We start from the raw sequence: 12,429 nt of genomic DNA on the forward strand, positions 1-12,429 counted from the left end.
CTGACATGAGATCAAGCCTCAGTACCAAGTCCTTCAGGAAGATGCCCTTGTCTGTGTCCATCTAAACATACTATTTTCTCTGTAGAATCAGGTATGGTTGCCCTCTCCTTTCACTAGCCACTCTACGGTTCTGGTATGTATCCTATCTCTCTAGTCTGAACTGTCCTGCCAGATCCATTGTGTTGTTGAAGTCCAGAGAGATTGTATCTGTTGTAGTTCTTTTATCTAGAAGGTCAATATTATATCACAGACAAATATATATGGGATAATACACCAATACAAAACTTGTATTTTGTCACGTTTTCAGTGTTCTTGATTGTTCTTAGTGCTCAACTGTTTGTCCTTCAGATCAAGATATGTGGAAAGACTGCCTGTAAAAAATTTTCAGTGGCTACACCTGTTTTGCAAAACTAATCAGAGTGGTATGCAGGAATTACACTGATACAAAAATTTGGATAGCTTTGATACATTGAAAAAAAAAAAACTGAAGGCTTCCCGAAAGCTCTCTATTTTTTCAAATTCACAACAGACTTTACATTTACAGGAAACCACTTCTAAAATGCACCAGATTGCAATATTTTCCATCTCAGCTATTTAAAGTCTTCCCAAGAGATTTCATTTTGCCTACCCACCAAGCTTCCTTCTCCCATTTCAGCCTGGAATTTCATTATAATTGAGATGATCTGATTTTTGCTCAAAACACTTTCACCACTGGCAGTCACTAGCCTCATATTAAATAACTTTGTGAAGTTGTCAAAACTGGAATTTGATCTCCTCTGTAGATCCATGCTTTCCAAACACATTCTGGTAAAAGTAGGAAGAGATTGCATCATTAAAGCCTGCAGTCAATTCAAAAGGCTTTTCTCAGCTCCACATCACACTTTGTGACTTTGCAAAGAAGGGTTCAGAAATTTCACACACTGTACAAACCAAAGTTGCCCATTTCCTTCATCATCATAGGGTGGAATTAAAAACATTTGGCCAAGCTGCCTAATAGGCAGCTGCTTACAATTAGATGGAACATTACATCCATTTCTTAACTAACTTCACATCTGGATAAATACAGTATGAGCAATATAATGCAAAAATTTGCCAGCATGTTTAACTTATCTGCATTTCTAGTGGTTTCTGTACCTTGCCCTCATTTTTCCAGTCTGCTTGCATACTGTCTGACTCTTAGCATTCCCACCCTGTTGCAATATGGCTCTTTAAAGATTTAAGCAAGACTTTTGTCAGCCTTTACGTAGATGTGCAGCTCTGTGGCAGGACATAAGTTGCAAAACTAATGCATTTGATCTTTCTAAAAATAGCATTAGCGTCTGAACAGAAAGCCAGTGATATATTTTTTTTTATGTACTGCGCTTTCATTTCCCCTGTTAAACTGAGGTTAAGTCCTACTCATCTCCCTCACACGAATAGTCTTCCTGACGTGTTTTTTGCGCAAAAACATTAAGAAATCATTTTCACTGTTTCTCACAAGAGCAAAAACAAAGTCAACAATACTTCTCAAGAAAAAATTGCATTTGTCACTCCTTAAAAAGATGTCACAAATTTAAGAGACAGAATAAGTTTTTCTCAACACCTATGTAACAGAAAACATATCTAAATTAAATAGCTATTAATTCTGCAAATGTATAGATGTCAAAAAGAAATTAATAGAATTCCTGCTTCCTATTGGTTATTCTGCTCTACTGGAAGGCACTAATACCCATAGATATATCAAGGATGGTAATGTTAATGCAACCGGCCTTAGGACAAATTCAAAGAGCAATAAGATATATGGGAATCTATTTTGCTCAAGCCATGCAAACCCATTTGTTGAATTTTCTCTCTTTCCCTGGCTTAGAAAATAAACAGTTTGGGTCCTGATGATTTTGCTGTGTAGAGAAGAGCAAAGTGAGAAAAAATTGACATACAGTCCAAGGCCAGGGTGAAGGCTAGCAAAGATCTCTTTCCTTCTGTGGACTCAAGGGAAGCACTGGAGGGTGTCATTTAAGGACAGTGGAGACAGTTTGATAGGACAGTCAAGGAAAGGAGAAGGCAGAAGGACAGTGCAAGACTGGTACAAACTGGGGTAGAACAAACACAGAAAGAGAAAAGCAGGTTACTCTGAGATGCCAGGCGACAAATTCATGGAGTGTTAATGTGTACCATAGGTTTCCCCTGTGGATTCTTGCTGCCTCCACTGTTGCTGTACAGGTAAAACTGCTGGAAAACAGCCCTACTGAGGTGATGACCATGAGTGCTTCTTTTCACCCCCTCAGATCTGTCCAAGTGACTAAATGAAGGACAAGCCTATCAAGACTTGTTGTCTAACAACAGGCAGCAGCTCCCCCAGTGATACAGGGTTGTGTAAGTGCAGGGCAAAAGATAGGACACAGAGAGCTCTGTACACCCCTCCAATTCCAGAGGGAAAAAAATCTCGAGTTTTCAATGGGAATGAATAAAGGAAGCATATCCAATGTGGTGCAGGGACAGGAAAGCATGCACTCAAAAACAATGCGATACTCCTTATATTTTCAATGCATAGTCTTTTATCAACATTTCTCAAAAACCCTCAAAAATTAGAAATTAAAGCCAACCTTGATGGCTCACCTTGTGGCCAAACTCACAAGCCACCAAGCGCAGCTGATATATTCAGATGTAAAACATGTTTCTGGCTCCATGTGTGATAAAAGGAAGGGAGAGATAACCAAAGCTGTGAACATTTACTGGTCTCTCACTCTTAATTTTGTAGCTTACAGAAGATAGGCTTCCTAAAACCCCCGTGTTTAAACTGTATCATTAACTAAGGACCTCAACTATGGCTTCAAAATTTCATAAACTGAGTAGTTTCCAGATTTAAAAGAATTCACGCTCTGATATCCAGACTGTCATCTAATTTAAATTACTGATAAGTCTGCACTGATGACAACAGGAATAGGAATTCATTTTTTAAAAAAGAAAGGGGACAAAGAAGCTATCTTAAAAGAGCTAACTTCAAAGGAAGGAGGTCAGATAACCTGCTGTCACAGAACATATCATTACATTGGTTTTCTCCTTGGGTCTTCAATTTAAACTTTGCAAAGGGGATAAGGATACTGAAAACTAAGGCCTTGGAGTTTCCACTTCCTATTAGTAACTGTGCTTTACTGGAAGCAATTAATATCTATAAATGTGTCACTAGCTGCACTGTTACTGGCAATTTTAGCTGGAAAGAACCATCACATGTTTTTTTCCCCTCTCCCATCACTACACATATATTCTATGACACAAGGTTTTCTTTCTTTTCCCACATTCAAGATCATGCATAATCTAAATTTCAGAGCCTATTTGTTCTCTAAGAAAAGCCCTGTCTTCAGACAGTCAGTGCAGAGATTTTTTTGAAAATCATACTGATCAAAAAGCTTCCAAAAGAGCATTCAAAATCACTAGCCAACATAGAAAACAGAACAAGTTTCCTTCAGACAGCCTACCATGCCCCTCCCCCTGAAAGTCTCAGTTGCTTAACCAAGAAAAATTAGTATCACGCCTGATCTCAGAGGTGAATTTATGTGGCCGAAATGGAAATATATCAATTTGAAAATATTTCTGTGCCACAGAAGATCCGTATCTTTAGCACTTTATTCTCCTTGATCAAGCTGCATCTCCCATAGCCTCCCACGTACATGGCCATACTGCACCTCAGGTGCTTTTCAGCAGCACCAAGCTTTCTTGTAAAGTAGCATACGACACATAAGTTGAAAGTCACAAGAGAGACCTAAGTATGTCAGATGCCCAAGTTTGGTAACAACTTATTGTCCAAGACATGTACAGTGTGTTGCCTGTGATGTTTTCCCTCGGTTTCCTAAATTTGATGTCTGGCTTGCCTACTGCCACCAAAGACATTGTGGCTCAAAGAAACCCTTTGCAGCCCATACATCCAAAGTGTCACAACCAAAGCCCAGGCGTGCTCCTATCACCTATACACAATGCTGGAGGAGGGAAAGAAGCTATTTGTTATGCCCATTCTCACCATTTTCAATATCACAGGCTCAGGTTTAGAGTACGGATGGAGGGGGCACCATGCTGCAATCCCTCTTCTTCTAAAGGAACTTAAATTTGTTCAAAGTGAGTGCCTAAACAGTGTTTTCAGAGTCATTCTTAGATCACAGTCTGGTGAAAATGCATTCAGATGCAAGTGAAATATATGTCACAGGAAAAATAAAAATATTTCTAAGGCATAACTTTGGCTCTTTGTTATTGGTAATCTAAGTAATGTATTCACTTAACCTGTTGTGTGTTACAAATCCCACCTGTGCATGATGCAAGGCAGCCTACGCACCCAATGCCTTATTGCAGTCCTACCCAGGGAGTCTTCTGTTTGTTTGTTTTCCCTCTCCTTAAGTGTGTGTTCTGATAGTAAACGTAGTGGACTATAAGGACTGCTTGGCTTTGATGTGGAAATCATTACTCTAAAACACACAAGCAATGACCTATTAGTGAGCATCCCCATATTGATGCCAGCCAACTGGCTAGGTTTCAGAAAATATGCAAATCTGCTATAAGAGAACAAAAGCCAAGGTCAGGGCAGTTCCCAGGAGCTCTCCTTGTTTACAAATATGAAGCAATCTTGCAAAAAGATGGAATTAAGTTAATATAAACAGTTGTAAATGTAACTGAGTCTGGAAACTGGCCCTGGATACACCACTGTTGAGATATCATACTTCTAGGCTAAAAGTGAGAAAAAATGTCCTTTTATAATTATCATCTCACAGTTAGGCAGCAGATTTTACAACAAAACATTTGATGTTTGTCATTGACATGAAGATTTTCTCCTTCTCACATGATGTGACACAATCTCTGGCCCCAGACTCAGAATATATCAGCCAATGTCAACACTTTCTCCTTCCACTTCCTAAACGTTGCTGATAAGGCCAAGTTTCATTTCACTGAGAGGGCCACTTTCTTTCCTGGCTGGGTGGCAAAGAGAACTCAGAAGAGTTCAGACACTATAAATGTGTCTCCGTACATTTAGACAGCAACTACTGCATATTAAAACTGAAAACTTCCCTTAATCACAAGCATGGAAGGCAGGAAAATGTGAATTTGCTCTTGGGGTAGCAACACTCGGGCCCTGCTTAACCATACTGCCCTCTCTTCTCCGACTACGCCTCGTTCGGGACCCTTCTGCCAAAAGAGGTGCTCCTGGAAAGAGCTGCAAGGGTGAAAGCAGAAATATTTACAAGCACTTTGTTGAACTAAAAAACTTAATTTCAATATGTCATGTGCCCAACTCTCTACGTCATCTTTGCAAAAGCATTGAATTAATATTTATGATAAACACATAATTAGTATGTTTTCCTGGGTTGCAGCTGAAGCCGAGCTCTGCCATAGTGACTGATGTTGTCAGGTGTTAATGACACTACAGGGTGTCTGACACACTCTGGCTTCTGGCTTCTCTGGTCCTATCTAACATACATGGTATCCACCCCAGATGGCCATGTTTATTTGGTTTTGTTCAGTGTCTTTCTACATACATTTTCACACACATATTTTGCCCTTTATGCCTTTTTTATCAGCTAGTCTAAACTAGAAGACCTTCAGGAAGAAAACAGCAAGTACTTTCCACATGTATGAAGCACTGTCATTGGCATTGTTTCCACTCAAAATTCACATTATTCATGTTCAAAAGTGCCTCCTTCACATGCCCTCCTCCATCCCTCTATCTTCCTTACCTTATGCTTCATGTTCTGCCTCAGGCGTTCCTGGCATTATGCTACAGAATACTAAATTTTTCACTTTCATTGTGAAAAATATTGTGCTTCTTCTCATGAAAATACAGAAAATTAGGCTGAGAGATTCAAAAGTGATGTCCCTCATAATGAAGAGTTATGATGGGCTACAATGAAGAGTTAACATGGGTTTAGCCGCAGAAATGATGGCCTACTCCAAGAATATTTCTGTCCAGATCTGAGTATTTATTTAGTAGGAAGCACAAGATTAAAAAAAAATTTAAACACAGGAAAATATTTGAAATGGCAAGACATTCTGACGGAAAGTCCCTTTGGTGGTTAGAGGACATCCAATTCTAATTTTTTATTTAATTAATCTCTTTATTTAGGGCCAGATTTCACTCAGGGAATTTCAAGGAGGTTCTTCTCTTGGAGGAAAAAAAACGAAGAGGACAGAGAAATGGAATAGTTAAAAATGGGGGGGAAAAACAGGTTTTGTTGTTTCCAAAAGCAAATTAGTTGGTCAGTCAGGTCAGATAGCCTGGGGTGGCAGGTAAGCCATGGCTGCTTTTGCTTTAGACCCCATGCTGGCCTGGGACATTATCTGGGTCTAACGAAATTCCCCTCCTTCACTGTGAATGCTGCCTAACTCAGTAGGTGTCTAAAATACAGCAAAGTGGGGCAAAAGAGCCAGACGACTCAGCAGGGAAAGAGCAGAGAAGGAGGAAGAAGGTGCAAGAAGGCAGCATGAGGTGCAAGTGCAGAAAGGGGCACAAGAAAGCAGCAGGTGGAGTTCAGTTGCAGACATTTAAACTTAGTCTAGTTCCATGGGGTGGGTGAAGAGGCCTCCCAGCTGGGATAGTCTGGATCATGCAGCGACTGAGGCTTACTAATAAAGGAAAAAGACTCCATGGCAAAGGAAGCCTTCTACTGGGGAATTCCCTAAATGTCTGCTCTGCCTGAAGCTTCCCTTTTCTCAAGATGCCAAAAAAAGCAGGGAAGGGGGAAGAGAAACACAGATTTTCATTATTTCAATTGCCATTTAGGACTGAAATGCAATATACAAATTTTCTTCTAATTTCCAGTTCCCACAACTTTTTTTTTTTTTTTCCAGATAAAAACTTCAGGCCTTAGTGCTACCAATAGACTTTATCATCTGTACTAATTTCAGTCTTCTGAGATCCCCATCTCTTTTTCCTCGTTTCTGATTCATTGCTATGGGTAGTAAAACTGTTCCCTGCCCTCCTTTGTCAAGTTCACTGTTTGCCCAGATGTGGAAATCATTTGGACTGGTGAGTCTGTATGGCACCTTTCACCCTGCTCAGCAGCCTGCAGCCAGAAATACATATTTAGCTGGTCCTGAAGACATCCTTTTTTTTCTGTCCAGGCATGGAAAAAAGTGGAGAACTCTGCACAGGAAAGACAGAGAAAAGGCAAGTTCAGGTGGATAAGCTTTACCTCTGTTGCCACAGCACTGGTACAATTACCTCACATAGATGCAGTCTACTTTTAATAAAGGAAGATGAAATCTCTTCTTCGATTAATCCAGTCACAGATATTGCCTGAACCTATGCTGGAATCCTACTCTGCGTAGTATTCTCACTGCGTATCTCCCCATCTTCAAAGTAGCACAGGTCAGTTCCATGTGCACTCCAAGCGTTTTGGAAGACACACATGCTTCCCTTTTGCTCAGTGTTGAAACCAGAAAACTCAGTCTGCATACATTCCTTCTATTCAAACCCGGATCTTAATTCTGATAGATGTTCGAGATGTTACAGACAAAATCAATATGAACATTTATCTCTAAAAAGTAGGTTTTCCTCTAACAAAATTGCGTGAGTACAGCGAATTTTTTTAAAATAAATACTGACATATATGCTGATTTAATTGTCCAGAGATGATAATTTAAAAATACGTGTCAAATTTTGTTATTCCCGTGTCCAGAAATTACAGTACAAACTGATCACTTGAGGCAAAACTCAAGTAAATCCCTGTTGGCAAATGGACAGTATTTGTTGACTAGTTAGCAGTTTTATTTGCCAAAACATTCCGATGAAACAAAAATGTTTGATGAGCCAAAAAAAAGGCCTTCTTGAAGTGATTCATCTTTGGAAAAGAGAAAGTATTAAAACCTACAGTTTCTTATGAAAAACATTTACCCCAAAATGTGAAGCAGGTGAAGGATATGCACAAGTGATGCAATTATTCATACAGTGTTCATCAGAATTATAGGGTTATTTGTGTGATAGATTTTGAGCCACATCATTGATTATGCTGCTGTCACCTAGTTTTAAGTTGGCAGCTGATCCTCCCTTCATGCCCAGGACAGGTCTCCTCCATTTCAGTTTTAAGGCTCCAGGGGAAATCCTGGCCACCCACAGGGCTCTGCAGTGGCATCCCTGCTCCCTCAAAAGGGAGTTTCCCACGCCCAATCTCTGGAAGGCAAATGCTAAGAAAACCTGAACTGAAAAGAAAAACAGGGCTGGGATTTGTTGAGTTTTCTTTTTTACTTCATTAGCAAAGCCAAGGCCCAGGAAGGGCAGGGATAGGACCCTCTCCAGAAAACATAGTCTGAATCAAGAAGAGTAAAACATGAGTTGGAAGGTGCTCACAACATTGGGCACATAAACCTACACAGCTGGGCAGCAGTTTGACTATTCTTTGTTATTATTATCATTTGGTTGACAAGGGACACCTAAAAAGGCCTTGCCAAGTTTTATTTTTTAACTTCCACACTTTTGCAGAGAAATTTGAAGAAGATCTAAAGGCCATGCTTGACTACTGAGAATATCCTTTTCCCAGATTACTGTTTTTGACAGTTACTTTATATTCCTGTAGCTCCTAAGACTGTCTCCTTGCTTTCAGAGGAATGGCAATACTGACCTACAAGAGGAACAACAAGGAAGTAAGAGGAAATCGAAACAATATTTTTCTTCTTGCATGGGTGATCTATTTGCTAAAAAAAAATTGACATGTTGCTCAAAATGAACAGGCTTTTTTCAGATAAGGAAGTTAAATGGATTGTTTCAGTGTCTCCTTAAAGTAAAGTATTTTTATGTTCTCATTTTGAAAAGCTTCAAATGAAAGGAATTTTTTATTTCAAGCTACATCAAAGTTGGCCTGACATAAAACCAGGATGTCAAACAGCACTCCTTTTTTACTGGGGAAAAAATTAAAGTATGTTTGTAGTGGTACAGAAACTCAAATTTCTTTTGAATTATGAGCTTTTACTGAATCAAAAAAAAATGTATATGAATAATGACAGTACTGTTTTAATTTATATAAAATAATTAAGGTTACATGTAAATGGAACAGTAGGTTTGCGTATTTCTTTTGCAAATTATAATTACACAAAATATTTGCTAACAATTTCAAAGATGTGGTGGGGAAAGGTCTTCTCATTTTCTGGACTTAACAATGTGCAAAAAAAAAAAGGCAAAAAGTATCATCTTCTATACTTCCCCAGTTTTTCCCCAGATTTTAAAATAACTGTCACACCACAGCCTCCAAGTCAAAAACACATTTATTTATGGTCATTTTCCTATGCCATTTCCTATGAGTATAGATATGTGCAACAGTATATTTTCCTTTCAAAAAATGAGAACTATCAGGTCTTCACTAAAAAAACCCTCTTCCTAAAATATTCTCTAGGGACATAGGTGAAAGGTCTTTTTTCAGTGGCCTCTTTGAAAAACTTAAAATTTAGATAGAACAGAAAATAGAATCCAATTCTAATTAGGGTCTAATGGCCCCTCGCTGGCTGTAGGATAATTGTTTCAATTACACTGTGACCAGTGTCATTGCATATCAATGGCTGGTGCCTCTAATAATACCAATAAACTATTTCTTTTGTTTCCTTTGTTAAACTGTTTGGTTTGAAGCTATAAATTGGGGACAACAGCATCAAGTGTCATCCTATACTTTTGAAACCATTATGGGGTGCAGAGCATTCCGGAGTTTTAGAAGTCCATCTGTAGCAGGGTGTCTCACTGTACCAGACTGCATCTCCTCGCTTGTACCTGCTGTACACGCACAAAGAAAGGGCAGAATTATAAAATTATAAATCAACTTCATATCCAAGTGGAATGCATTCCTTTTCTACTGTTGGCCTGACCCATTATAGAGGTTGGGTTTTAAACTGACCTTACATCATGGGTCATTCTTAAATAATCAGTTATTTAAAATGTGACGTATCACAAACACTGAAACTTTAAATAACTCCAGTCACCTAAAAAAAGAACCAATAGCTTTTCCTAAGGGGGAAAAGTACTAGTAGCTTACTGAGAAAGCTTAGCCTCCAAGGCCAGTCTAGCTAACTATGGCCTTAGGGCCTAATCCTTGCAAAGTCCATCTGGAGAATGTCCTAATTCCACTGCCTGCTCTTCATGATCATCCTTCTCTTTTTTTTCTCCCCACCCTTGCATTCGTTTAGTGTCCTCATTTGCTTTCTAATGACTTTCTAAAGTGAACTCAGCTTTGGTTTCTTTTCCAGATGACCTTTAGGTGGCTTTCCTTTCCGTGCTTCCCTATATCATGGCAATATAAGCTGTGATGATCATATCCATAGGAGCATCATATTAATACAATATGCTCCAGAGACAGAGCAGGTAACCAACAACAAAGCTGAGCCACACTAAAATGCACCTGTAACTTCCCAAAAGAGTAGGTGGAGTTGGGTAGGCATCTGAGCCTCTTCTCCTGCACTTGCTGAAAGCTTTTAGACATGGTAGCCAAAAACAATGCTTCATGTAGGGTATTTCAAGTGTAATTTCCTGTGGAGGTTGTTGCTTTTCTGAATATCTGATAATTCAACTCAGCAATGTGGACAAAGTCACGTGCTGAAGAAAGGGTTTCAAACATTTCTGCCAACCTGATTCTTAAGTACTGCAAGTACTATGAAACCTTTGTTCTTCTTGGGGTTCTTATTAATCAGCCATCAGAGCAGTCACATACTTACGGCAAAGCTACTTTCATTTGGAAAGAAATATAGAAAAAAGTCTGTTTTCTGGTATCTTGTTTATTGTTTCACCTTCAGAGTATGACCACTGTTCCTTTTTTTTCAGCCTCTAAATCACAGTTTTTCATCCTTTTACATATTCTTAACTTTTTTCTGAGAAAGACAGCCAAGGAGAAGGAGCAGAGTGCACCCCTGCATGGAGATTTTAAAGCCTGCCTGTTTCAGGCTGCTTGTCCGTATTTCCTAGGGACCCCTGGAGAAGTCTGAGGATCTCTAGTGCTATGTGGGCCAACAGCTGAAAAGCAGGAAGCCAGAAGTCCTCACAGAAGGAAGTGAAAATACTGCAGTGTTGTAATCACTGTAACCTTACACATACGAGAACATAAAGGCAAATGAGACAGTTCATCCTTGCTGTAATTTCTTGTTACTTACACTTGGGTTTTCAAGTGCAAACTCTTTAAGCAATTAAGTCTTGCATTTAAAAGAGCTTGTTGAAAGAGCCTTGTAGTAGCATTAATTCTCTCACGTCCTGACACACTGACCTGAAATGCTCAAGTCCCTTTACGGCATTAGGCTTCTTAGTAACAGGGAAATCTTGTTTGATAGTAAGGACTTGACAACCTGACAATACAGTTGAACCTCCAAAGTGAAAAATTCCTGGGGTAAAAGTGAGATGGGTTAAACAGATATACCTATGCTAATAATTTACCTGTTTACACTCATTAGTCACCTAATTAAAAGTAACACTTTAAATAACATGCCAGTTATATTTGTTAAATCCATTTCACAGGAAGCTTAACCAAAAAGGAAAGAGGTTAAGGGCCAGATTTTAACCTCTACATAAGTAGGTGGCTAATCATGGCTTCAGACACGCGCAGTGGAGGGGGAGGCTCTGAATCAGGACAGACCAAAAAGGTAGATACATGCGTAATCACTTCCACAACACTTGAACTTGAGGCATGTTGTAGGATCAGGGTCTGAGCAAGACAAACAGACACTAGCAGAGCTGGTAATACCTTTTACTGCTCTGGGGATAATGCTGCTCTCTTTATAGGGAGGCTTTTAAATTATGTCTCCATATAGCATATTAACAACCTTGTTTTTTTCTGAGTGCTGGTCCACATATGTGGTGCGCCTGCAGATGCTGTGTGAGTCATTCCAGCTCCCCTTAGCCCTGCCAGGTTTCTTCAGCCCTGACTTGCACACTGTCCTGCTCCACTTCTTTCTGAAACAGAGGTTACCAGCTGTGGGATGCGCTCTTATATTGTAAGAACTATGATGTTATTGCTAAATTTATATTTCCATGTAACTTGAGAGAGGAATAAAAAGCAGATTCACAGCTAGCAGTGATCATCATGGCCCATTTGTGATGGGGGAGGTTCATCACACTACACAGAACAACGTCAATCACTATCAAATGGGAATTTGACTCTCAAAACCCAGGCACTGGTGGAGATTCCAATAGCCTTCCACAAGCCCTGGTCTCCAGAAGGGCTAGAGGAGAAGATGGTTGCAGATAAAATGTCTTGGATCTTATGTGGGTTCAACCCCTCTTCCAAGCTTTTTTTGGATTCTTGAATGAGATTCAAAAAGGCTTTTAATGGGCAGGAGGGACAGGGGTGGGACTGAAGTCACTATTTCTGCCATTTCCTCAGCTGTGAGCCAAGCTCTCAGCCAGCAGCCCTATGTGGGCCAGAGCTCACAGCACTCTAATTTCTCTCTTACTTGTCCTCTGGTAGGCTGCCTGCTCCTGCCCCATCCAGCTATTTTTTTGCATTT

Source organism: Cuculus canorus, chromosome 3, assembly GCF_017976375.1.
Source record: "Cuculus canorus isolate bCucCan1 chromosome 3, bCucCan1.pri, whole genome shotgun sequence".
NCBI lineage: Eukaryota > Metazoa > Chordata > Aves > Cuculiformes > Cuculidae > Cuculus > Cuculus canorus.